Source organism: Castor canadensis, chromosome 6 (assembly GCF_047511655.1).
Source record: "Castor canadensis chromosome 6, mCasCan1.hap1v2, whole genome shotgun sequence".
In the NCBI taxonomy this organism is placed as follows: domain Eukaryota; kingdom Metazoa; phylum Chordata; class Mammalia; order Rodentia; family Castoridae; genus Castor; species Castor canadensis.
This window is the reverse complement of record NC_133391.1, coordinates 164805263-164829298: the sequence shown is the minus strand read 5'-3', so window position 1 is coordinate 164829298 and position 24036 is coordinate 164805263. Positions and strand designations below refer to the sequence as shown.

Here is a 24036-nt window from a genome sequence, read left to right as displayed (position 1 = left end):
AAACTAGGAAGCTTTTGAGGAAGGAGGGGAACATTGGTTATGATAGGACAATAGGTACAAACCAGTAATGCCTTGGGGAAACTGAGATAGATGACTGGTCTTTCTAAAGTGGTCTTAGGACCACTTGAGTGTTTATCCTCATTGTTACTACTGCTTTGTCATGGAAAAAAATTAGTAATAAGAGAACATTTTATTTTTCCAAAGTATAAGACAGATTTTGGGGAAGAAAATGGCCAGAGTCCATTGCTCTGGAGGCTGTTCTTTCCAGTTCTCCTAAGTGATTTCTCTTGAGTGGCTTATTCTGGTGTTAAGAAGCTGGACTGAGGCCAACCCAAGTCAATCTCACACTGAATGTGGCCAGGACAGAGCAGTTGGTAGGTTTAGGTGCACACAAAGCCAAGAGTGAAGAGGAACTTAGATCTCCTGGGCCATTCTTGTGCCCCTCCCACACGTAATATCAGCGAGGCAGCCTGGATCACTTCAGTTTCACCAGCACCCACAAAGTATGGGAAAGTCCTAAGGTTGGACTGTAACTGGACTTCTTTTCAGGACTTGGCAGAAACTAGCAGGATAATTGTCATTAGGAAGTTTTGCTCCCTGACACTTCCTTGATAAGTAAATTTCACAGCTAAGCAATCAGCAAAACAATAAAAGCTTTTACATGAATATACTTAATCATATGGGTGCCATTATGATTCCAAGGGTTAGAAGCAGTGATGGTAGGAAGTCAGACATGATTTTGTTTATGTAAATGTTCTCAGGTTTTCCCGTCTGACTTCGCAGGACTTTGTAGTTCTTAATAGCTCTCCAGTGTAAGATTACGAACATGTGGACTGCTATAATGAAGCCACTGTGGATAAGGATTGCCATTGGAACAATGATGAAAGCTCAGGAGTCCCTTTCATTTGCAGTTCTGTAGTTTCATTTATCTTTATCAGTCACAATCTGAAAACACTAAATGGAAAATTCCAGAAATAAATAATTCAAAGGTTTAAAACCACATGCTTTCTGAGTGACACATGAAAATCTAATGTCATCCGTTCATAGCTACACTGCATGTGTCACCTTTCTGTTAGTCATTTAGGAGCTGTTGCGGTTATCAGACCTGCTGTCTCAGTCCTGTACTTCTGGTGTTCAAGACCCTTATTACACCTAATAATGGCCTAAAAGCACAAGAGTAGTGATGCTGACAATTTGGATATGCCAGAGAGAGAGAAAGAGAGAGAGAGAGAGAGAGAGAGAGAGGGAGAATAAGTACACACTCACATAATGTTTATTATAGTATATTGTAGTAATTGTTCTATTTTATTAGTTATTGCTGTACCTTTCTTCCTGTGTCTGCCTAATTTGTAGGTTAACCTTTATTACAGGTAAGCATTATAAGAAAAAACATAGTATATATAGGTTTTTGTACTATCTGCCATTTCAGGCATCTACTGTGGGTCTTGGAACATATTCTCTATGCACAGGAAACTACTGTAATGAAGGTTGTTTTCAAGCATCTGTAGATACTAGGTACAAGGAGGTTGCCTAAGGTAATGTGGTTAGTCTGTATCAGGTGCAATGTTGGAATCCAAGGCATGCTCTTTCCATTGCGACTGACCCCAAGCCATAGATATTATGGAAAATGGAAAAGCATTGAGACACAAGTCAGGAAACTTAGGTCCCAGTCATAGACATGTCTACAATAATGGCAAGTCATCTGACTCTTCTGAGTCATAGTTTATTCACTTGTTAAAGGAAGTTAACACAGGTCTAGCAGAATCCTAGGATTCTGATGTGTATGAACACAGTTTGAAAACGCTTTTCACAGTCTAAAGCATTGTGAAATGAGTTATTAAGAGGATTTTCAAACACATTTGCACCATGTGTTTTAAGAAGATTGCTTTTGGCCTTTAAAATTTTTCTTCTCTGATTTTAGATGTGCAAAAGACAGGGAAACAGGGTCTTTTGTCTCCTCACTCATCCCAGGCATTTCTCTGACCTTGAAGGAGATTGTGGGACTCTAGTCCTGGTCCTCTCTTTCTGTTTCCTGGCTCAAGACGTAAGCGATTTACCCAGACATGTGATCCCTGCAACTGCCATCTTTGGTTTTCATAAGAAGCACAACCAGTGGGCCACCCGATCTTGGACTTGAACCACCAGAACAATGAGTTAAATAATCCTTTTCTCTTCATAAGTTAATTGCCTGAGATATTTTTGTTTTAGTAGCTCAAAGCTGACTAATAAAATACAGCTAAACATTTGGGGTAGAGTGTGTTTTGGGAATCGGACCACCAAGAGCACTATAAAAAGGCAGATTGGAAGGAAGGACTACTCCATTTGACACTATGCAGCTTCCATTCAGACTCTGCAGAGTAGAGTCTTTGTTAGGCCACTTGGTAGATGAAGGTGACAAAATACCTGCTGTGTTGCACTTCTTGTCATGCAGGTGGATGATGGTCCAGCGTGAAGACACTTACAGTACAGTCCCTATTCTGGTGTCACACTAATTCACTTGTTTAGATGTAGATGTTCTGTGGAGACATATGAAAAATGGATTGTAGTCTCTTCTCTCATTTGGAGTTCTCACCCCAATACAAATGCATTCATTACCATATAAATTGGTCATTCAAACATGAAAGTAGGCCTTTTGAGAAGTCATTTCTTAGCCTCCAGAAATGTATGTGAAACTTTAATATGCTTCTAGGTGTTAGAATGAACAATATTTTATTAATGCTGCCATCCTGGAAACCTGAAGAGCTTTGATCAGATTAAGGGATGCCTTGAGAATGGCGTTTTGTAGGTTCTGTTTTATCTTCATTATTTGTTTGCACAAAGTATTATTTCAAAACTGTAAAAAGTGGGGTCCTCTAGAGTAAGTCTTCTTGGGTTTAAATCCTGGTACTCCATCACTTACCAGCTGTGTGACATTAGCAAATGATTCAGCTTCCTTGTTTGCTCTTTTGAAAAATAGGTATAATAATTACACCCCCTGCACAGTCGTTGTGAGGGTTCAGTTAGATAATACACGGAAGGTGTTTAGCCCAATGACTGGCATATAGAAGGCACTTAATCAATGTTAATTACCATGACAATGACTACTGCTATTTCTGCCACCATCACCACTGTTACTGAGTATCAATGGGTGCCAGCACTGACCAAGAAAGAGGTTCAGTGTGAGAGCAATGTATTTTATCTTGGCTAGTGAGTGGCTCAAGTGGTAGAGTGCCTGCTTAGAAAAGGTGAAGTCCCCAGTACCACCAAAAAAATGTATTTTATCTTGTCATGTGGTAGGGGAGAGGTTGGATAAATATGAGTGTGAATGAGCCTTGCACCACTTACCATTTCTTTGGGTAAAATAAGATTCAGAAGGTGAGGTAGAACCAGGGAATACCATCTTTACTGGGGTGTTTAGTAAGACAAAGTACTAGGGTCATACATTTTAAACCCTGAACCCTTTCTCTGTTTTAAAGTAGACTGAGTCAATAATTTGACAATTGTAACTTTTAGTGACTTTTGCAGAAAAAGTGAGCCCAAAATTTTATCAAGAAAGAAATGGTACCATGGAAGCCATGATTCTTTTCCCTGGGTAAATTTACAAACACTGTTTTAGCTGCCATCCTTACAGCATCTGTAATTCTGTAACCCAGTGTTGCAGGACAACTAACTACTCGGAGATATTCCCATCTGTTCCTTGATAAAGGAAACAATTCTCATCTTTTAAAAAGAAAATGATCAGCAAGATGTTATATGTTTTGATGTAATGGACAGTGTTCTTCCTGATGAAAGCTTGTTGGAATTACAATGCCTTGTCAATTACAAAGCCAGCTGTATGGCAGCTGTTTATGGTCTGTGTAATTGCAGCTGAGCCAGTATGAAGAACCAATTCTGTGGATTATTCTTTTAGTCCCCTGAAAGAAATATTTGAGAACCCAAAGGTTCCATTAGCTCTTGAGATAATCTTCTGGTAAATTCTTGGTTTAGGACAACCTACCTAAACTGTCCTGTAATTTGCTTCCTTGAATGGTTGGAATTTGGTTATAATATCATGTGCAGCTCAGTTTAGAGGTCTATACTGATTTCTGTCTTTTTTACATTTAAATGAACATTTGATATTGCAGCAAAAACAACTTATTGCACTTATGACAAAGCACAAAAACTGTCTAGAAAACTCTACTGGTAATTTAACCACAATCCATGACTAATAGTTATCTAAGTGGAACTAAGAGTAATGACTGTAAGAGGTTCATAGGAAAAAAGTGCTCAGTGCTTCCAGCAGAAACAATTGAGTAGGGTTTTTTCCTTTCTTTCTTTCAGTGTTGGGAATCCAGGGCCTCATACATGCTAGCGAGTGCTCTACCTCTGAGCTATATTCCTAACCCTCCCTTTTTTAAAAAAAAGAACGTTTAACCCCATAATCTCAAAATACGTACCAAGAACCTAGAATACATTCTTTTGAACAGCCCTGTAAAGGTATTCTCAGAAACATCATGATAAAGGGAAATAAAAATAATAAGCTTGAGGTTGACTAAATTAGTCAAAGGAGATTATTTTTAAATGTTCCTAATTCAAGTAATTCATGTCATTAGCTTTTCTGTCTGTTGGTAACAGCATCTAAATCATATGCTTCTGTGGAAGTATTTTTCAAAAGTTCAATTTTAAGGTCTGGTTCTTATTGTTTATTTTTGTTTTTAATAGAGAAAAGTCAGAGATCTCTAATAGACACTATTCTTCCATTATACTTTTGGATTAAAAAAGATAAAGTGGGAGCTATTTCTTTCATTGAACTTTATATTGAGCTTGAAGGGAAAATTAATGCAACATGGAACATGTTATGGCTTGAAGGTACAAGGAAGTGGATACCTGGTGTAATATCCCGAATGCTCTCTGGTGCTTTTAGATATACAAAGTGACCACATTTAGCTGAAAACTTCACCTCCTGTGCTCATAGACCCAGGGGCTCTTGAGTCACAGAGGGCAATTTCATATTCTGTGGAAAATGAACCTATCATATCAAATCAAATGTACTTTTTATCTTAGACATTATTTCTGGGTTATCTTTTTCACTTCTCAGCATAAATGACAACTCAGCAGGTTCGAAACTGTAACTTCAGCTTGGTTCAAAAATAACCTTTGAATTCTCTATCCTGTTCCTGTTTACCAAGCAGGACTTGAGAATAAGGTCATTTTGTATACTTTTACTCTGTTTTAGTCCCAAATAAAAATAAATAGTAGTTAAGGTGAACGGAAAGCCTGAAGTTTCTTTGACTGTGCAAATCAAAGTGCCCTTGTCCAGAGTTATTTCTTCCCAATTTCTGGGTCTCAAGAGAACTATATGATCAATAAGTATTCAGGAAGTCATGATTACCTGACTTCAAATCCCCAACCTCACAGCTTTTTCCATCTGTCAAGTTAAATACAGTTGTTTTTTTTCTCACCTTACTCACCAACATAACATTTATTACATCCGCACTCCAGGGCATACATAGGTTGAAGAGATGACAAGCTCACATTATTTAATAGACTCTTAAAGTTGATTAAGAATGATGAAGTTTAACTTTATATTTTTTGCTGTTGTTTTTGGTTAGCAGAAGAGTATTTACTGATATGCACGTACCGTCTGGGGACATACACAAGGAAAAGGGTTAATATCAGGAGTGATTTGTACTTGGAAATATTAGCTTGAGAGAGAAGCTTGTTGATGTTCAACTTTTTAGAAAAAACAATGACACCGTCTTTAACCAACTGTGAATGAGGTACCTGAACAGAAATATTAGAGTCTTAAAAACACATGCATTAATTCAACCCCATATCTCTGTATAACCCTTGACATAAAGTTGCATTTAGAGTCGAAGAGTGTCACACACTGTTCACAATTTTCATCTTACCAGATCTGCCTTCTTTTACAAAGTCAATACATCAGATGAACAAACAGATACTTCAGGATCAGAGAAGGAAGAAGGAAAATTTTAAGGTATCTTATTACTCAAGTTGCTATCACTGGTAGCTTTTACCTGATGCTATTCAAAACATTTGTTATTCACACAGACTTCTTTATCTTTTGATCTCTCACTAGGTTAGTTGTTTCTACCAAAAGTGAAATTCCATTCGAGAGCCTGGCTTGGTGCTTCATACCTGTAATCCTAGCACTTAGGAAGCAGAGACAGGAAGACTGTGAGCTGGGAGCCTGACTGGGTTACACAGCAAGACCCTGTCTCAAGAAAAAACAACAAAAAATTCCACTTGACGTAATGATGGCGGGCTTTCAGGTATTCACCTCTGTCTCCAATACAAGGCTTTCTGTCCAACTCAAAGCCTGGAATTTGTTTCTGTCTGAGCTGTTTCAGGTGTGGTTTTTTTTTTTCCCCCTTTTGTTGCTTATTGTTAGTGAAATATATGAATTATGTCAGGATTTGTTTTAAGCAAATCATCACAACATATTCACCAATGCTCAAAGTGGGCATTGTATTTGTTCAAATAATAGAACATTTTTGGAATTCCCTTCTGAGGGCTTATTGCCCACAGAGAGGAATGAGTCAGCATTCCATATAGAGGGTTCTAAGCTCTGGTTGTCTCCCCTGCCCTCTGTCACTTACCTGGGCTTCATCCAGCCTTGACATGTACCCTTGGCCACTTGAGATGATTGCTCATGAGCCCATGAACGATTCAGAGTATAGAAAATAAAAATTTTAAGAAAGTTTCATGGAACTAAGTCAGTCTTTTCCTACAAATCAGCCCAAGTTTGAGATCCAAGAAAACTATTCTCCACCACTAATCCAACAATCTTCTGACCTCTAGTGTTCTAAGTGCCTTAGATTTGTTAAATGTCACCGGTTTCTTCTCTCCAGTCTGACTTCCCATGTGTTACCCACCCAAGAAGGTGACACAGACTCTTGCACTGACTTGCATCTCTCCCTGTCTTCTCTGGGAAAATATTATAATTTCCAAGTGTGAGTTATCATTACTCAATCAACAACCAAATGGAGAGTATATGTTGTTTAAATATGATTGCTTTTCTGTTGTATATTGTGCTTTTTTTCCCATTGGCATCCTTTACATATTATATGGCAGGCACCATTCATGTATGGAAACAAACTGAAATGATGAATTACCTTTCTCTCCTCAACTCCCAAGTCCAGTCCCCTTGGATGTGCAATTAATGAGATCTTTTTAAAACTGAAGGTGTATGAAGGGCATTCACTTAGTCAAGAGGAAATTCTGATTATCCCATCCTTCATAGCTGGTCCTAGAGAGTTATTTCCATGAAGTTGACAGTTGTGTCTATTTTTGCTTACCAGTGTGTCTGTGCTTAGAACAGTGTTTGGCACTAGTAAGTTCTCAGTGACTGTGCAGTCTGCCCTTGGTGTATTTTGAGAAGCTCAAAGAGGTTGATAGAGCTGGTTTGTGAAATGTGAAGTATAATGTGGCTTGGAAGGCAGAACGGGTATCCATACCTGGTCCTAACTAAGCAGATACTTATAACTGCCTTGGGCGTATCATGCTTAGGATAGTTAAAGTTGGAAGCTGTCTCTTGTATCCATACAGGGAGAAGCAAGCAGGGAGACTTGCGTTTCTATAACATGTTAATTGGATACAGGTTTTAAGTTTTGTCCGAAACAATTTAAAATTCTCCTGATTGGAAACTACATCCTTTGTAAACATTTGAGAAAAGAGAAATAACAATTTCCTTCCTGTTTTATGGCCATCTGACCATTTGGATTAAAAGAATTGCATTGGTTCCATGTAGGAATTCTATTTGTCATTGTTCACTATTATATTCAATGCTATGTGAAAGAAACAGCACAGCACAATTGCATGGTTAAGTGAGTGTTGAAGGACGGAACACAATCTTAAGTTTGAAAGCACAAGCTCCCTGGCAGGGAACAAGTAAAGAATGGTGGCTTTTCAATATGTCTTGTTAATATTCCAGTCTCTGTGAGAGAAAGCATTGCCATGTGCCATCCAGTGGAGGGCACCAGCATATAGTCCCACTTTAGGTAGAGTCTGTGCTCTCAAGGTATAAGGTAGAGTTTTAAACCAAACGACCAAACACAATCACTTTAAAGGATTCACCAGCCCACTGAAGAATGCAAACAGTCACTGTGAAGGGGCCTGGTGACCATCCAGTCACATATCTGCTTCATGAACAAAGGCATTAAAGGGCTAATTGGCTCCATGAGAAGGCTAGTACCAAACAACTAGTTAGAAACAGCCAGAATTTAAATTCAGTAGCATTTTCTCAGTACACTATTATCTATTGCCTTTTAAAATTATCCCTGTTCAGCATAATTTACTTAGACCTTAACTAAAAAGAGCTCATTTCTGTAGGGGGATCAACATAGGCTATGTTCAAACAGCCAGAATGAAGTGAAATTCTTCCTGTTGCTGGATTTTGCCCTGGAAGCCTTGTCTTTTGCAGTTCCACAATGGGTCTTTGTGGCATTTCTCATGGAAATGGCCAAGACGCATGTTTCCATTCTGGGCCATTGTGGTGCTTTGGGTGGCACTGATGTAGTTAGGGGAGGGAGATTTGGGTTTAAGGGTTTAATTATTTTTACTCAGACATCAATGTAATATCAATAGGCCAGGAACAAACAACACAGTTCATTTATTGTGTTATGTAGATTTCTTTAGGGCATTTAGAAAATTGATGGGAGGGATGGAATGAGAAATAAGGCAACAAAAGGTCACCATAAATGCTCAAAAGAATTGTATAGTGTCTTTGGAAGTAATTTGAGCATGTTTAGACCTCTAGCCTCCCAAAGTTTCCAATCCAAACCCTAGGCAAAGTTAACACTTTCCATAGTTCAGCATTTACATTTTTTTGAAGAGATAATTATCCTTCTTCCACGTTTACTGTTTATCTAGCTGTTGTTTGTATACAATAGTAAATGTACATTTTTATAGATTAAAAAATAAATGTGCTAGGTGCCATGGTGCATGCATGAGGCAGGAGGATTGCTAAAACCGAGGGTAGCCTGGACTACATAGTGAGACTCTTTCTAAACAAAACAAAACAAAACAAACAAAAAAGACTTTGGGGGCTGGGAGTGTAGCTCAGTGCTAGGCCATGTGCTTATCACATATAAGGCCCTAAGCTCAATCCCCAGCGCCAAAAAGTAAATAAATAGTAAAACTTTTTATTAAAATACAACAGAAATAGAGAAAACATATAATGAATTTTCACAAGATTAATACAAATTATAATGTCATTCGGGCCAAGATTCAAAGCGTTCTGTCAACTCAGAACCCCTCAATGACTCTCTAACCCCACTCTCAAGTTAGCCAGTATCCTGACTTCAGTCACTGACAATTACTCATGTAAGTTTTTGAGTTTTATATAAATGAACTCTATAGCAGGTACTGTAGTATTTGGTGTCTTTTATTGGCCATTTTCATCTATGCTGTCATGGGTAGCAGGTTTGTTCATTTTCGTTTTCACAGAGCCTTTTGTTAAAAGAACAAGTCACACTTGGGTCATTTACTACTGGGCTTTTGAGTTGCTTCCAGGTTTTGGTTAATATGAAGAATGCTTTTCTGAGCATTCTGGAGCATGTCTTTTGGTACACATATGTACTCATTTGCTTTTGGGAACATAGTTAGGAATAGGATTGCTGGCCATGGGGAAGCACAAGTTTCAGTTGTTGCATTAACTTATACTACAAACAGCAGTTGAAAATCCATTTGCCTGAAATTGGTGCTCTGGTAAGTATATAGTAGCATTTCATTATGGTTTGTATTTCTTGTGCCTCGTGACTTTTATTGTTGAAGACCCTTTCATATATTTAATAATCATTCTTTTTGTAAAGTGCTTCTTCAGTTTCTATCATCTATTTTTCTATTGGGTGGTGTGTCTGGTGTTCATTGACTTGTAAGAAGTTTCATATTTTCTAGAAATGAGTCCTTTGTTGGATATGTGTATCACCAATATTTCCTCCCAGTCTGTTGTTTGCACTTAATGGTACCTTTTTGGAGAACTATAATTCTACTTTAAATTAGTTGAGTTTATCCATAATTTCATTTATAGTTACTGATGTTTTGTCTTTAATTTTTTTTTGACTACTCCAAGGTCGTGATGATGTTCTTCCTCCCTTCATCTTAGAATTTTTATTATGTTTACATTTACTTTTACAGATATAAAAATCCCCCTGGAGTTGATTATTATATATGATATGAAGTAGACATTTTAAGATTTTTTTCTTTTCATATGGATTCTAATTGGTCCAACATAATTTATGGAAAAAAATCATTCTTTCTTTACTTGACTAATGTGTTACTTTTGTCAAAAATCAAGTGGCAGTTTCTGTACTCTCTGCTGTTCCATAGGTCTGTTGCTCTATCCTTGCACTAATATCCCATTCTTTTAGCTTTGCAGTGTGCCTCAGTATCTGCTCAAGCAAAACCTTAAATGTTTTCCTTCTTCTAGATAGTCTTGACTATTCTCAGACCTTTGCATTTCCATATAAATTCTAAATCAGATTGCAGTTTTCATTAAAATCCCTGATGGAAACCTGGCATTGTGGTGTACAGCTCTAATTCCAGCTCTTAGGAGGTGAGGTAGAGGGTTGTAATTAGGAGGCCAGCCTGGACTACATAGTGACACCCCATGGAAAAACAAACAAGCAAACAAACAAGCCACAAGGGCTGGTGGTGGAGTGATGCAAGTGGTAAAGTGCTTGCCTAGCAAGCATGAAGCCCTGAGTTCAAACCCAGTACCACCACCAAAAAGAGATAGATAGAGAGAGAGAGAGACAGAGAGAGAGAGTGACAGAAGTAAAAAAAATAAAATAAGGTGAGGTAAAAAATTGTTAAAAAAAGTCACAAAAGCCCTGCTAGCATATAGATTTACTTAGATAAAACTTCCACCTTTAAAATTTTTGAATTTATTAGTATGACATAGCATTCCATTAAATTAAATATTAAAGATTTCTCTCAATAAATTGATTTGTTCCTACCTATTTTCTTGTATTATAGCAACTAAAATTTCCTGCTGTTTGAGCACAGTGACTTTAGAGCATACTCACTTTGTTCCCTATATCAGAGGAAGATTTTTTTGTAATTCATGTTTCATAGTTGATGCTTGCTGTCTATTTTTGTAAGTACTCTGTATAAAGACAAAGGAAGTTTTATTCTAAGCACATCTTTTTGTTTGGTTAAACAAACTAATTTTTCCATTTCTCCTCTATTAATTTTCTCCCTTCCTTCCACTTGCAGCTCTGAGGTTTGAACTCAGGGCCTCTCACTCGCTAAGGAGGCGCTTCCTCAGTTGAGCCACAGTCCCAATATTTTTTGCTTTTTGTTATTTTTAGAATAGGATCTCACATTTTTTTTTTTTTTTTTTGCCTGGGTGGGCCTGGACTGCGGTTCTTCTATTTATGCTGTTCATATAGCTGGGATAACAGATGTGCACTACCATGCCCAGCTTCTATTGGGTGAGATGGGGTCTTGCTAACTTTTTTGCCCAGGCTGGCTTCAAACTTTGATCCCATTGATCTCCATGTCTGAGATTACAGATAAAAACTTCTTCTTGACTTACTACAGCCTAATATAAATGAGTTCTTTACCACTTCTAAGACAAGAAGACCTTAAAACACTTTAGCTCCACATATCCCCTTTTTAATTTTGTTATTTTTGTCATGTAACTTAATTACCCACCTATTTAAATGCCCACAAGGTATTATGTCTGTTTGTAACAATTAATATTCATTTAGATTTACATAAATTTACATTGCTTATTAGTCCTATATGTACTTTGTGTTGCAATCTCTGGCTAACATATTGGGGGAATGCATTGGTGAGTGTTGGTTCATTCTTGGCAAACTCTTCTCTTTCCTATCTTTTCACTTCTGTGAAGTTCAACCTCGTTGTCTTCTTGGTCCTGAAAAATTGCTGGAAACTTTGCTTGCTTCTCTGTCTCTTAGCATCTTCTGCCCAGTTTCTCAGACTTTAGCTCAGTACCAAGAACTGATGCCCTCCTGGTGTGGCTGCTCATTTCTGTAATATCAGCACATGGAAGCTAAGACAGAAGGATCATGAGTTTGAGGCCAACCTGGGCTACACAGCAGTTCCAGGCTATCTTGGGCTAAATTGGGAGCCCAGTCTCAAACAAATAAACAATCCCCTCAAACAGATAGAAAACACCCTAAAGCAAACAAACAAAACCCTGACACTTGCCCTGAAGATGACATTGGAATGCACAATGTTGGGCTCATTTCTAACATTTTCCATCTTTCTTGAATCCAGTGTTCAAATTTTGCTTGGTTATCTTGGCATTTCTCCCATGCCTTTATAAAGTTAAAAAAAAGAGTACATGGATTTTTAGAAGTTTTTCTTTAGTTTTTTTTTTCTTTTTAACTACTCCATCAGAGCCAGAATCTGAAGTCCCATAATTATTCTTTTCATACATGTGTTCTCTGGCATATGGGAAGCCTTGGGTCATTTAAGAAACCAGCTGGTATACATGACTGCAAGTCTGTAGTCTGTATGTAGAGAGAAGCATAGAGAGGTTGCCTTATCTGAGGGAACCCATTGCTGGACTCTCTTCCGAGTTGGCATATGGTGTGATAAGGAGCCCCTCACTCCTATGTCACTGCTGCCGAGTGACATCAATAATGCAAGGGCGACTGAAATTCTTGTCACCCTTCCCCACCCCAGCCTGTGTCTGATGCCAGAAATCTCTTTAAATAAGGAACAGATTCTACAGCTTGGGGAAGTTTCAAAATTCTGAGAGCCCAGGGTATACTTTGGTGAAAGACAGCTCTCAGATTCTTCCTTAACAATGGGAATAGGGAGCTGGGAGAGGCATGCTACGACAGAGAGAAAAAAAGCAAACAGATCTGTCATTAGGAGCATGCTTTGGTGGTGGGAAACCACAGAGAAGGCATCCTTCCATTGCCACACTAACCAGAGAGACCGGAGATAATCTTCATCTTCATACAAATGTGTAAATAGGAAACTGATGGTGCTAGCCAATCCATTTCTGATTACCTTCACCTCTCTGCCAATTCTCCCAAGAGTGAGACTGGCCCAGGGGAAGCCAGGTGGCAGGAAAAACAACCTCATTCCATGCTCCTTTGATCTTGGAGTTTTCTCTTACTAATCATTTGTCAGAGGCACAGACTTTGGCATGTTTTTTTGTGTATGAATATTCTTTCCCCATCTGTTGTGTGTTTGCATATGGTATTCTATAAATATATTAATTGGTGCCACTTTTCATTTGACTGTCACTGCTGTCTCATTCCTTGACAAGCTTATATTAAATGGAGCAAAATATGATGAAGTAAAATACAACCACCTAGTCAGAGGAGCCTATTTTGGTGAAAGAGGAATGTAACAGGAAGAAAAGTTATAGTCTTTCGTGGTGAGGAAAGGACAGTTTGAACCCATCAGTGATAGTTTGTGTGTAAAATTTAAGAATAAAAATTCCCTCCTAGATGTAGGGAGAACCCTCCAGGAAACTACTGAAAAAAGGGAATGTGAAATTATCAGAGGAAGAGCTGCAATTTGGGAAATGGGCTGAAACCAATTTCAAATCCACTTAAATGTTGTTCATAAAGTCATTCTTATTTTAGACAACTTTGGTTTTGGTGGCATTTCAGAAACCACCTTCCATATATGTTCTTTTCTGCCTTGAAAGACTGCAGCCATTTAGCAAGGGGAACCCAACATGTACAAGTGCCAATTTCAAGTGTCCTTTAAACTTGATAGAAACTGGAACCAACTGGTTGTGCAACAGAGTGTATTCTTACTAAATCTCATCCATGTGACATTTAAGGACATCATAGCAAGTCATTTGGAGTGTCTGCTTCTCTGTGTTCTAAGGCTTAAAACCAATGTTTGGGGATTTGGTTGTTGACTAAAATTTAGGATATAAGGAGGTGCTTTATTTCTAGATGAATTTTGACTGATAACATCTAAGACCAATAAACTCGTGTATCAGTCAGATTCTGCCAGAGAAGCAGAACCAATGACTGCTATGGGGGCTGGCCAGTCTGCCCTCCCTGAGGGGTGCTGTCAGGGAGAATGGTCTGGAACTTGCCAGGCAGAACGATGTTGCAGTCTGCAGGTGGACCTCTTCTTTCACTGGGAAGTCTGTTTTGCTTGTAAGACTTTCCATAGAATAAGTGAGTCCCTCCCAGGTTATGGGGTGGGGTGTGTGTATGTGTGTGTGTGTGTGTGTGTGTGAATCACCTTTCTTTAAAGACAACTAACTTCAGATGCTAAGCACATCTTAAAACACCTCCCCAACAGTGCCTAGAGTAATGCTTTATTAACTAGTTGGGTACTATAGCTTTGTCATGTTGATGCCTAAGACTAAACCATGGGAGACTAAACCCTGGCCATGGGAAACCCTCTTCTGGTTTGAACAAATCATCTGGAGGTGTTATTCAGTGTATTCATTAGAAGCAACACTGGCCCCGAAGGCCTGGACTGCTTGATCTGCACTCTGACTCTTTCGTGGAGTTCTTCTTGTGAGAGAAGTAAAAGGGCTGGCTGTCTTCGTTCTCATAGTCCTTAATACTTGGATGGCAGTATTTGCTCAGGACACTAGACTCTAAGACTCTAGGGTGAACCTTTATTTTTCATGAAAGCCACACAACTATCTGGACGCTCAGTCAACCCTCTCCTTGATTCTCTACTGATGCTTCTGGAGAATGAGGTGCAGAAAATGCACTTGAGAATGTCTAATTAGTTCCAAAGAATGCTTAATTTAAAAGGTACAAAAACGAATAAAATTTCCATAAGTATGTATTCTTTACTTACAAGGAATATTTCCTGTTATAACAGAGAGAATGTAAGAAAGAAGAGTAAAACCACAAAAGTGTAAAATGCCCACTTGGCCAGCCAATATTTATTTTACAGAAACTTATATTGCTGCTTATACTTTCTATAGGTGGAGTAATGTTAATTTTATAGCCTTAAGTGTATATTGTGTTGGAATGTACAAAATGAATACAATGAGAATGAATGTAATATAAATTCAATAAGAAAGGAAATCAAATTGAATTTTGGCTTAGATTTTATTCCTTGGTCACCAAATATTGACCTAGCAAAAGTGTAATATGAAAAGGGAAGAAATTATTCAATTTATTTGTTAAATGTTGATTGTCAAGTGGGATTATAAAAGCTCTCCTTTGACAAAAACCTATTTTGATCTCTCTTCTTTTGAGTAGCTGCATTTTATCAATAATAACTTTAAAATCTTAAGTTTTTGGTTGGGTGTGGTGACAACACCCATGGGAGTCTAAAGCAGGAGGGTTGTGAGTTCAAGGTCAGCTTGGGTTATCTAGTGAGACATTGTCTCAAAAAACGAAAAAGAAAAAATACAAGTTCTGCAGATATGAGCATGCTAAGCAGCTAGTAGCATGCTGTGATGTTTCCTGAACATGAAAAATTCATCATAAATCTCTTGGCTTTTTGTTTAAGGCTCCAAATTCTATCACTATACATGAAGAGGAAGAGAAAAGGGATGTTTAAGTATTTTGATCTTTATTCAAATGATAAAATTATGTTGAGAGAGTTCTAAGAAAAAAAAAGTAACTTTGCAATATTATTGCCTGAGTTAAAACCTGTGTCTTTCATGTTCTGTGCCAATGGGCAGTGAGTCCAGTTATTCACGGTGCACACCCAGTGAGCTGACAAGCACAGGATGGTGAGGAAAGCCACCAGGGAGCAGTGAGGTCATCACAATGGCCAACCATGTATCTTTTCAACTTGCAGAACTAAAACTTGCTGCATAGAAAGGAGAATTTTATACCAGTCTGTTTTGCCTTGATTGAGGATGAAATCATGAATGGAAGTGTATGTGTTTGGATCGCTCATAACCATTTTCTTGGAAGGCAATGCTTTAGTGTCTTCTTAAAATGTCATCTGAAATTGAAAATGGAAACTGGGCTTATTAGTTTGCCGTCCGGAGAGCTTCAGAGGCGGGGGTAGGCCTGGGTGTCTGGGTGTTAGCCCATGAGGGCTGAGTGAAGTGTGTGTGGGCCTGGACACATTGTTTCTGAGAAATCTTGGCAATAAGTCCTATGATTTGTCTGCTTTTAGTGTTTAACTCCAGAACAGCTGGTTCCACATTATCCTTATGAGGCTGCCCTACAGAGATACAGCGTGCTGGAGAGACCCCTGCTCAACAAGAGTGGGATCCTGGCCCGCCCAACTCTGCTCCGTGAGCACTGAGGACATGCTGAGCTATCCTGAGCAATTCTTCACTCGTGGGTGAAAACTCGCAATCTCTGGAAATTAGGTGGAGAGGTCTCATTTCTGTTATCAAACTATTATCAACATTTTGATTATGAAAGTTCCATGTTTACATTGTGACTTAGAACACCACTGTAGTTGTATATGTACACACACAGTTTTACACCAGACTTAAATAAAAGCCTCACAACCCATCTCTTCACCTAAGTACTTGTGATATTTTCTATCCAATCCAGTCCAATCCAGTCCAGTCCAGTGCGATCCAATGTACCCTTTCCCACCTAATCGTTCCTCTCCTTTCTTATCCAAGTCCAGCCTCTCCTCTTCTAGTCATCCTGTTCTTTCTTCCCCTTCTTATTCTATCCTATCCTATGCTATCCTATTCTATCTTTTCTTTATACAAAGTGCCAGTCATAACTTACCAAATTTGTATTATGACACTTTAATATCTGGTAGAAAATACTGGATATACTTCTAGAAAATAAACATGACAGTGTTGCAGTTTCATAACATTGACAACGAAAGAAGCTCTTCTGTATAAAACAAACTGCTGCCTGTAGACATAGTGATTTCTGCCAGCACACCTAGTTCTTCTCCCTCCAAGGTAAGAAGGATATAGAGGAGAAGAGGTAAGGATGCACTCTTTCAGATAATCACAGTGATTCATGTGTGTATTTATTTATTTATTTAACCACGCATAGTACCCAAACAGTAAACAGCAGTTACTTCCGGAAAGGACCTTGGTGATCTGGATTAATGACTGGAGATGGCATTAATTTGTGCTCCATGGTCAATTCTGGGAGACAACCTAGAAGAACTTAGAAAAGAAATTAATTGCCTGCTTTCCCTCTGAGGTTAATGATGCTCCCTTGGGCTTTCAAAAGCAGCTTTCAAAGGAGAATGTGATTTGGTCTGTAGTTCTGTTTATTTTTGGTTTTCCAGAGTCTGGACTTCTTTATTAAAGACTGTCAACTGTGGGTTTTGACCACAAAGATTTAGCACCATGTTTTTAAGAAAAAGAAAGTAAAACCTGGGGTTAATGAAAGTTAACATCTTTGAATCTCCCTGTATGTTGCGTATACAGGTACTTGTTTTGCAAGTGTCTCTTGCCTGGGTGTGCCAGGTCTTTGCAGACTAGCTAAGCCAGAGGAAAAGCAAAATAAACATTACCCATGGTGGCTGTTGTAGCCAACAACCTCCTTTTTCTCCTACCAAACAAGTCTTTTTCCCCCATTAAAATTTTGTCTGTATTTGACATTTTGAATCACCCTAGAAGGTGGACTATTGTTTTTTGTTGAAGCCACCAGGTAAGCATCTCCTACCTACACTGTCTGGGAAAAGCCTGGATATCTCTTTTGTCCTTAGTGTTGGAAACCTGCTCTTCCTAGCCTCTTTGAGTCAGGCACTATAGCCCACATGGACTCAGTTCCTAAGTGTGAGATAAATAACATATCCTGACTGTGGAGGAGAAGTTATGCTCATGTTCTCAAAGGATCCTGAGACTTGCTCTAGGTGAGCTGGGACGCTTCAATGGGCCTGCTAGACTTCAAAGGTTAGATGACATGAAGTGTCCCCAGTGTCTGCAGATATTAGTCACGCAGCAAATGACAACATTCTTGGAGGAGGCAGTGGTTAAAATAGCAGAAGCAAATTCTTTGGAACAGAAGCGTCCTGTCATTACTGCTTTGCCTTATGGACAGAAGGGTGTAATACTGGGGCCAAATTCTTAGGCTGCTCCTCTGCCTTTCTGTCTCAAAGTAGTCACTGTTTTCTTTCTTGTTCTCCCAAGAGCTGACTCCAACTCTGTTTCCCTTTGCTTTTTCCTGTGCTATTGGGGATTAAACTTGGGAGTGTCCGACACTAGCTTGGCAACTTGAGCCAGGCCCCAAATCTTTTTGCTTTTATTTTGTTTTTCAGGGAGAGTTTCGGGCTAAGTTTGCCCCCACTGGCCTGGGCTGTGATCCTCTTACTACTGCCTTCTAAGTAGCAAGGACCACAGGCCTACACCACCAGGTCCAGCTTATTTTTGAGATAGGGTCTTCCTAGCTTTTGCCCAGCCTGGCCTTGAACTGTGATCTTCCTGTCTCTGCTTCCCAAGTAGTTGGGATTACAAGCATGCACAAACACCTATCTTCTCTTTTTTATTATCTGGTCTCTTCAAAGCTGCTCCTTTTCCTCATGGCATGCCAGCATGTGAAAATTCTCTCCTGTTCTGGAAAAAGAGATTCTCTCTCAACTGTCTTCCCCTTCCTTCCTGCAGCTGCTTTTCCTTCTCTCTAGGTGTGCATGTTTCTAGCTCTGAGTGTCTCAGACTTTGGTGTGCATCAGAAATACCTACAGAACCTGTTGAAACACAAATTGCTAGGCCTCGGCCGCAGAGTTGTAGGGTAGGTTTGGGGTATGATCCAAGAACACGCATTTATACCGTGTTTCCAGGCGATGCGAATGGTCATGGCCCTACTCTGAGAAACATTACTATGAAGACAGACTCTCTGCTCACTGGCTTCGCTTGCTCTTTCATTCCCTGTTCAACCTTTCCACACCTGCCCACTTCCCCCTCCTCCAGCCTCCATATGTCTAGCTTACTCAAGACCTCAGTGACATTAGTCACCCTGGTTACCTGACCATGTCCCTTGTTTCCTTCCTTTGGCTCCAGTGGCAGTGCTTCCTTTCTAGATTCTCTTTTTGAGTTGCTTTTTTTTTTGCAAATGTCTTCTTCTACCCATGATGGGTTTCAGTCTTCTCAGGGAGCCATCCTTGTCCTTTGTTTCTTTTGCTCTGACTTCTTCCTGGGGTGCCTCACCATGCTTACAGCTTCAACGGGCTCACTAGTGACCCTTAAGTCAACTCCCCCAGCACAGGGAGCTCTAAATCTGTGTATTCACAACCTCATGAAGTTAGACATGTATGTCTCTGAACAGGCTTTGAAATTCACTCTTAAGTACTCTTGTTTTTCACACCTCTATGAGTGACACCCATTTCCCCCTGAGCCAGAAATCAGTGTAGCATTCTTATTTTTCCTTGCTCATCCTTAATTCTGATGTCCAATTCATCATCAAGATAGATCTGATATCCTCCTTTTCTCATTTCCATTGCTGATGTCTTAGTTCCCTACTGTTTGCTGATATTAATGAAGTGCTTTCCTAACTATTAACTCTGTTTCCAGGAGGGACAGGAGTTCATAGGTTTGACTATGTGACATCTGTAGGCACAAAGGAATCTCAGGAACACATGGGCCCTCCACACATGAACACTTGCCATTCCATAAATTCTGATTTTGCCATTCGATGCACCAACATTTTATATAACAAGAGGAGTTGCCCTAATACTACCACCCATTGTTCTCACATTGATGTTCATTTATAGCAAATCTACAGTTTTTCTAACATCAGTGATATCTTGCTGTTGGCATTTGTGGATTCTTTTCCCATTCAATCTGAGATTCTTTGGGGGTTGGGTGTGAGGAGTGGATTTTAATTTTATCCTATACATCCTGGGTATTACATTATGAGAACCTGGGTCTTATTGAAATCTCTTATTTTGCAAATTTCTCCTAACACTGAGCTAGGTGTCAGAGTGGAAAAAGGGCAGGCACACCCAAGCTACCTTGATACTGCCAGGTGAGGGCAAAAGGCCAAGTTCCCCACTTGGTTTTCATAGATGCTGCCTGGCCAAAGGCTCCTCATACTGTACGGTGGATGTGGGTTTTAGGCTTCTGACTCCTCACAGACATCACTCTGACTGGGAAAAAGAGGAGTATTTTGCAGTTGTTCCCCATGTGGCCTTTACTGGCATGGAGTGGGCATGTACTTGCCACTGGATAGAGGCAAAAATTCTGGCTCCTAAGCCCTTCAGATGCAGCTGGGTAGGAGGCAGGGGTCTCACTCTTACTGGGTGGGAATGGCAGTCCAGATCACCAGATAGCCTCCAGTGACACCTTGGATGTAAGACTTCATTTTGCCAGTGAGGATGAGAGCCCCGAGCCTCAGGTTTCCCTAAAAATTCTCTGACGGAGCTAATGGTATGGATATGGTACGAGGATGTCCCCCAAGGGATCGTGTGTGGAAGCGAGGTCCCCAGGGTGGTGGTGTGGAGGCAGTAGAACCTTTAAGAAGTTGGGCTTAGTGGGTTGTAATTAGTTCACTGGGGGAATGACACTTGGAAGGGATTAATGTAGTTATTTTGTAACCCTGGTTAGTTCCTGCCAAGTGGATTGTTCGAAAAAGACCAAGCCTGGCCCCTGAATCTGCTTTCCTGTCTCATTATGTGATCTTTTGCTCTGGCATGGGCTCCCAGCATTGTAATGCCATCTGCCACAAAGCTTTCACCAGAAGCCTTGAGTCAGTCATATGTAAAATGGGGGTTATTGTGATGATCAAATGAGGTAATACATCTAAATTGAGTAGTGTAGTTCTAGCACCAAATAAATTCTTAATGGTTGTCATTATAATAATTACTTTTAATGTAATTTATTGAACTGTTATTGAACAATAACTTCCATTATTGACTATTTGGACTGCTTCTATTTTTCTCTTTTTTGGTAGTAGAGCTAATCCTGATAAGAGTGAAAACAATAACAACAGATGATTAGAATAGATTATTTCTATGTCTTTGTGTTTAAAGTTGACAATAATCAGCTTAATTTTCAATCTATGCTTGAAATGGTTGTTGAAAACTTTGGGATTCCTTGTGATCTTTTTCATACTAGCACATCAGGGCTTTTACAATTAATTAAATATTTCTCTCCTGCTGGGCTATTAGAGAACAACATCAAAGGAAGTACCTAATAGATAAATTTGTATGTGAGTAATGGCTATAATGAATTTGGATTGTCCTGCTCCTAGATGGATGTATTTGAAGTTTTGAAGAATACTTTGACCTTCTTTCTTCTGTGCCAACCGTCTTACCGCTGGGTTTGTAAACACAGTTAGCGTGAGGGCCCCAAATTTCTCTGTGCTAAGGGGAAGCTCATTTGAGGCATTGAGATTCTACTTTCGGCATTGGGGTAATACTGGTTTTAGCCTTATAGTCATTTGGGGCTGCTATCACAAATACCTTCAACTAGGTGGTTTAAACATTTATTTCTCATAGTTCCGGAAGTTCGGAAGTCCAAGATCAAGATGCTGGATAATTCAGTTCGTGATGAGAGTTTCTTCCTGGTTTGCAGACAGATACCTTCTTAATATATCCTCACAGGGAGAAGGATTCTCTTCTTATAAGGGCACTAGCTCCATTCATGGGGGCTCCACCCTCAACACTTAATTACCTCCCCAAAGGATCACCTCTGTATATCACTGCACTGGGGATATACAGAGAGATATCTATGAATTTGGGGAGAACACATTCAGTCCTAGACGCCTCCTTCAGAAGGAGAAGGCTAGGGAGTTTTCTGAGAGAAGGTCTTCTAAAAAATCAGTTTTAGGACCACACCATCTGATCTCAGCTCACGTCACCAAATCTTGGCGTATTTATAACTGGAGTTTATAAGACCCTCTCCCAGCATGTTCTGTGTCTGCCCTAAAGGTTCTTACTAAGATGGGCTAAGGCATTCTCGTTGTTTCCTATGCTTATTAGTGAATAATTCCTCAAATTTTAATATGCAATTAAAATTTCTCCTATTGTAACTTAGTGCTTTTGCTCTATGCTCTTGTTAGGGTGGGATGGGATACAGACAAAGATGAGTGATTGTCAACATTAGAAGTTCCCTTAATATACTCTGTCTATACATGAATTATTAAGTCATTTTGTTTTCTCCAGGGCAACTAAGCTCATATTTGTTTCATCCATTGACAAGATTTCAGTCTCACAGCCATTTAATGGTCTGCGACTCTCCTGTGAGGCTCATTGTTTGCTCTTGGGCAGTATTTTGGATTTTCCCTGCTGTAGACTAAGTTGGAAAATCAGCTCCATAGCATGAACAGTGCACTAACTAGGTTATCTTCTAGGTAGATTATCGTTTTTTTTTTTGTTGTTGTTGTTACTATAAAGTCTTCTAGAAAAAGTTCTGTTTCCTCTGCCTATAAAGCTTTTTCCCCAGAGAAAGGACACTGAGTGTGCCTGGTATTCCAAGAGCAACAAGGGGCAGCTGTGGCTGGGGGTGAGAAATAGGAGGGGAGGTAATGTGGGGAACAGACATGGAAAGCCTTGATAAAAATTGGCAAAGGTAGCTAGTATACATGATAAGTCATCAAAATCCAAAATCCAAAATATTATTCACATGTGGATTATGTCTTTACTCCTTACTAATTTTTTGTGTGTGGGGGGGGGGCGGAGGGAACTGAGCTTTGAACTCAGGGCTTCACACCTACAAATTAGGCACTCTACTGCTTGAGCCATACCTGCAGTCCATTTTGCTCTGGTTATTTTGGAGATGGGGGTCTCAGGCACTATTTTCCCAGGCTGGCCTCGAACCACCATCCTCCCCATCTCAGCTTCCCAATATATAGGATTACAGGCATGAGCCACTGGTGCCCAGCTACTTCTTGCTAATTCTTAATTATAGGTTGTCTTGTTTATTGAAAAATCCAAAATCTTTATTCAGTTATCTTTTTGGTAATGGGCAACTCAACCTGTAGCTCACCCCTGGCCTGTGGTATTCATTATTTAATTTTTATTATCTCAGTTATAAATACAGGAAGTGAATGCGCTGAGTCTGTATTTGGATTCCATACTAACATTTCCAGAATTTCATATGGTATTGGAAGAAAGAAGTAAAATCTGATGTAAACAACATGAGTGAAACATTTATTTGTGTAAAGTCTTTCAATGTAAGCAGATGCCATAGTTCTATGAGACGGTGACTTTGATCACTAAGAAACTGTGGTGGAGACGCATTTCCAAGTGTCCTTTGCAGCTAGTTATGGCCATGTGACTGAGTTCTGTTAATAGACTGTGAGTGTGGCAGTAAGGTACACTGTTTCTGGATCTGAGCCACAAAAGTCTCCAGGTCTTTCTTCTGCGAGGGGAACTGTGGAAGGGAATGGTGACAGGTAGTGAGGCCCTAAGAAAGAGGGGGCACAGGTCCCCAGATTACTGCTTGAAGGACAGTCCTGATCAGAAACATCTATTTTAGAATTCACATGAGTGAAGCCAAAGAGCTATCATATTAATCTGCTGAAATTTTGGGATTTATCTGTTCATCACCTGGCAATTCTTTAACCAATAAAAAACCTCTGGGGTTTTGGCTCAGATTTGGTTCTCATTTTCAGGTCCTAAGGGCACAGTTGATAAGTCCACGAACCTTGGAAATCATAGAGATGAGATGAGATCCTCTTATCAGCTATTGCAACTACTTTAACTTTTCAGAAACTCAGTTCCTCCATTAATAAGCTAGGGATATAGTATCTCCCCCTTGGGAGTATTATGAGGATTAAACAGAAAATACTTCTTGCAATGCCTTTCTCATAATAAGTAGCCAGTGATAAGGATGGGAATACATTTTATTTTTATTCTTCTCACCTAAATGGAAAAATGGTTCTGAAATAGTATAGCTTAATTACTTACCCTACAGTTTCAGTATTATTTATGGTAAGATGATATCTGCTTGTTTTTTTTGTCAGAACTTTCTTTTCATTACCTGGAAAAACATTTTTGTTTTGTAATGTCTAGGTCACAACAAAGGACAGATTTTACTTTCTCTAAAATGACCATGCAGCATTTACAGTCCCACAAATTCTTCTAGAATTTTACTATTTCACTATGAGGTAGTATTTGTGACTATGTGACTAGAATGTGGCAAAGTAGTGTGTGACTTCTGAGGCTAGGTCATAAAAAACAATATGACTCTCTCTCTCTCTCTCTCTCTCTCTCTCTCTCTCTCTCTCTCTCCCTCTCTCTCTCCCCAACCCTCCCCCA

General features: G+C 39.4%; 1 long non-coding RNA gene across 24 annotated transcripts in view; it reads left to right on the top strand.

Moving 5' to 3' along the window:
• The window catches only part of LOC109682548 (uncharacterized), a 383265-nt gene that overhangs the window by 52597 nt on the left and 306632 nt on the right, over positions 1-24036 (top strand). For 21 of the 24 annotated variants that reach the window (XR_012449235.1, XR_012449223.1, XR_012449238.1 and 18 more), the window contains 2 exons: positions 5874-5956; positions 6059-6251. This is a non-coding gene — a long non-coding RNA (uncharacterized lncRNA). Of the gene's footprint in view, positions 1-5570; positions 5739-5873; positions 5957-6058; positions 6252-16029; positions 24003-24036 lie in introns of those variants that run through there. The other 3 variants (XR_012449226.1, XR_012449224.1, XR_012449231.1) reach the window with 3 other exon arrangements.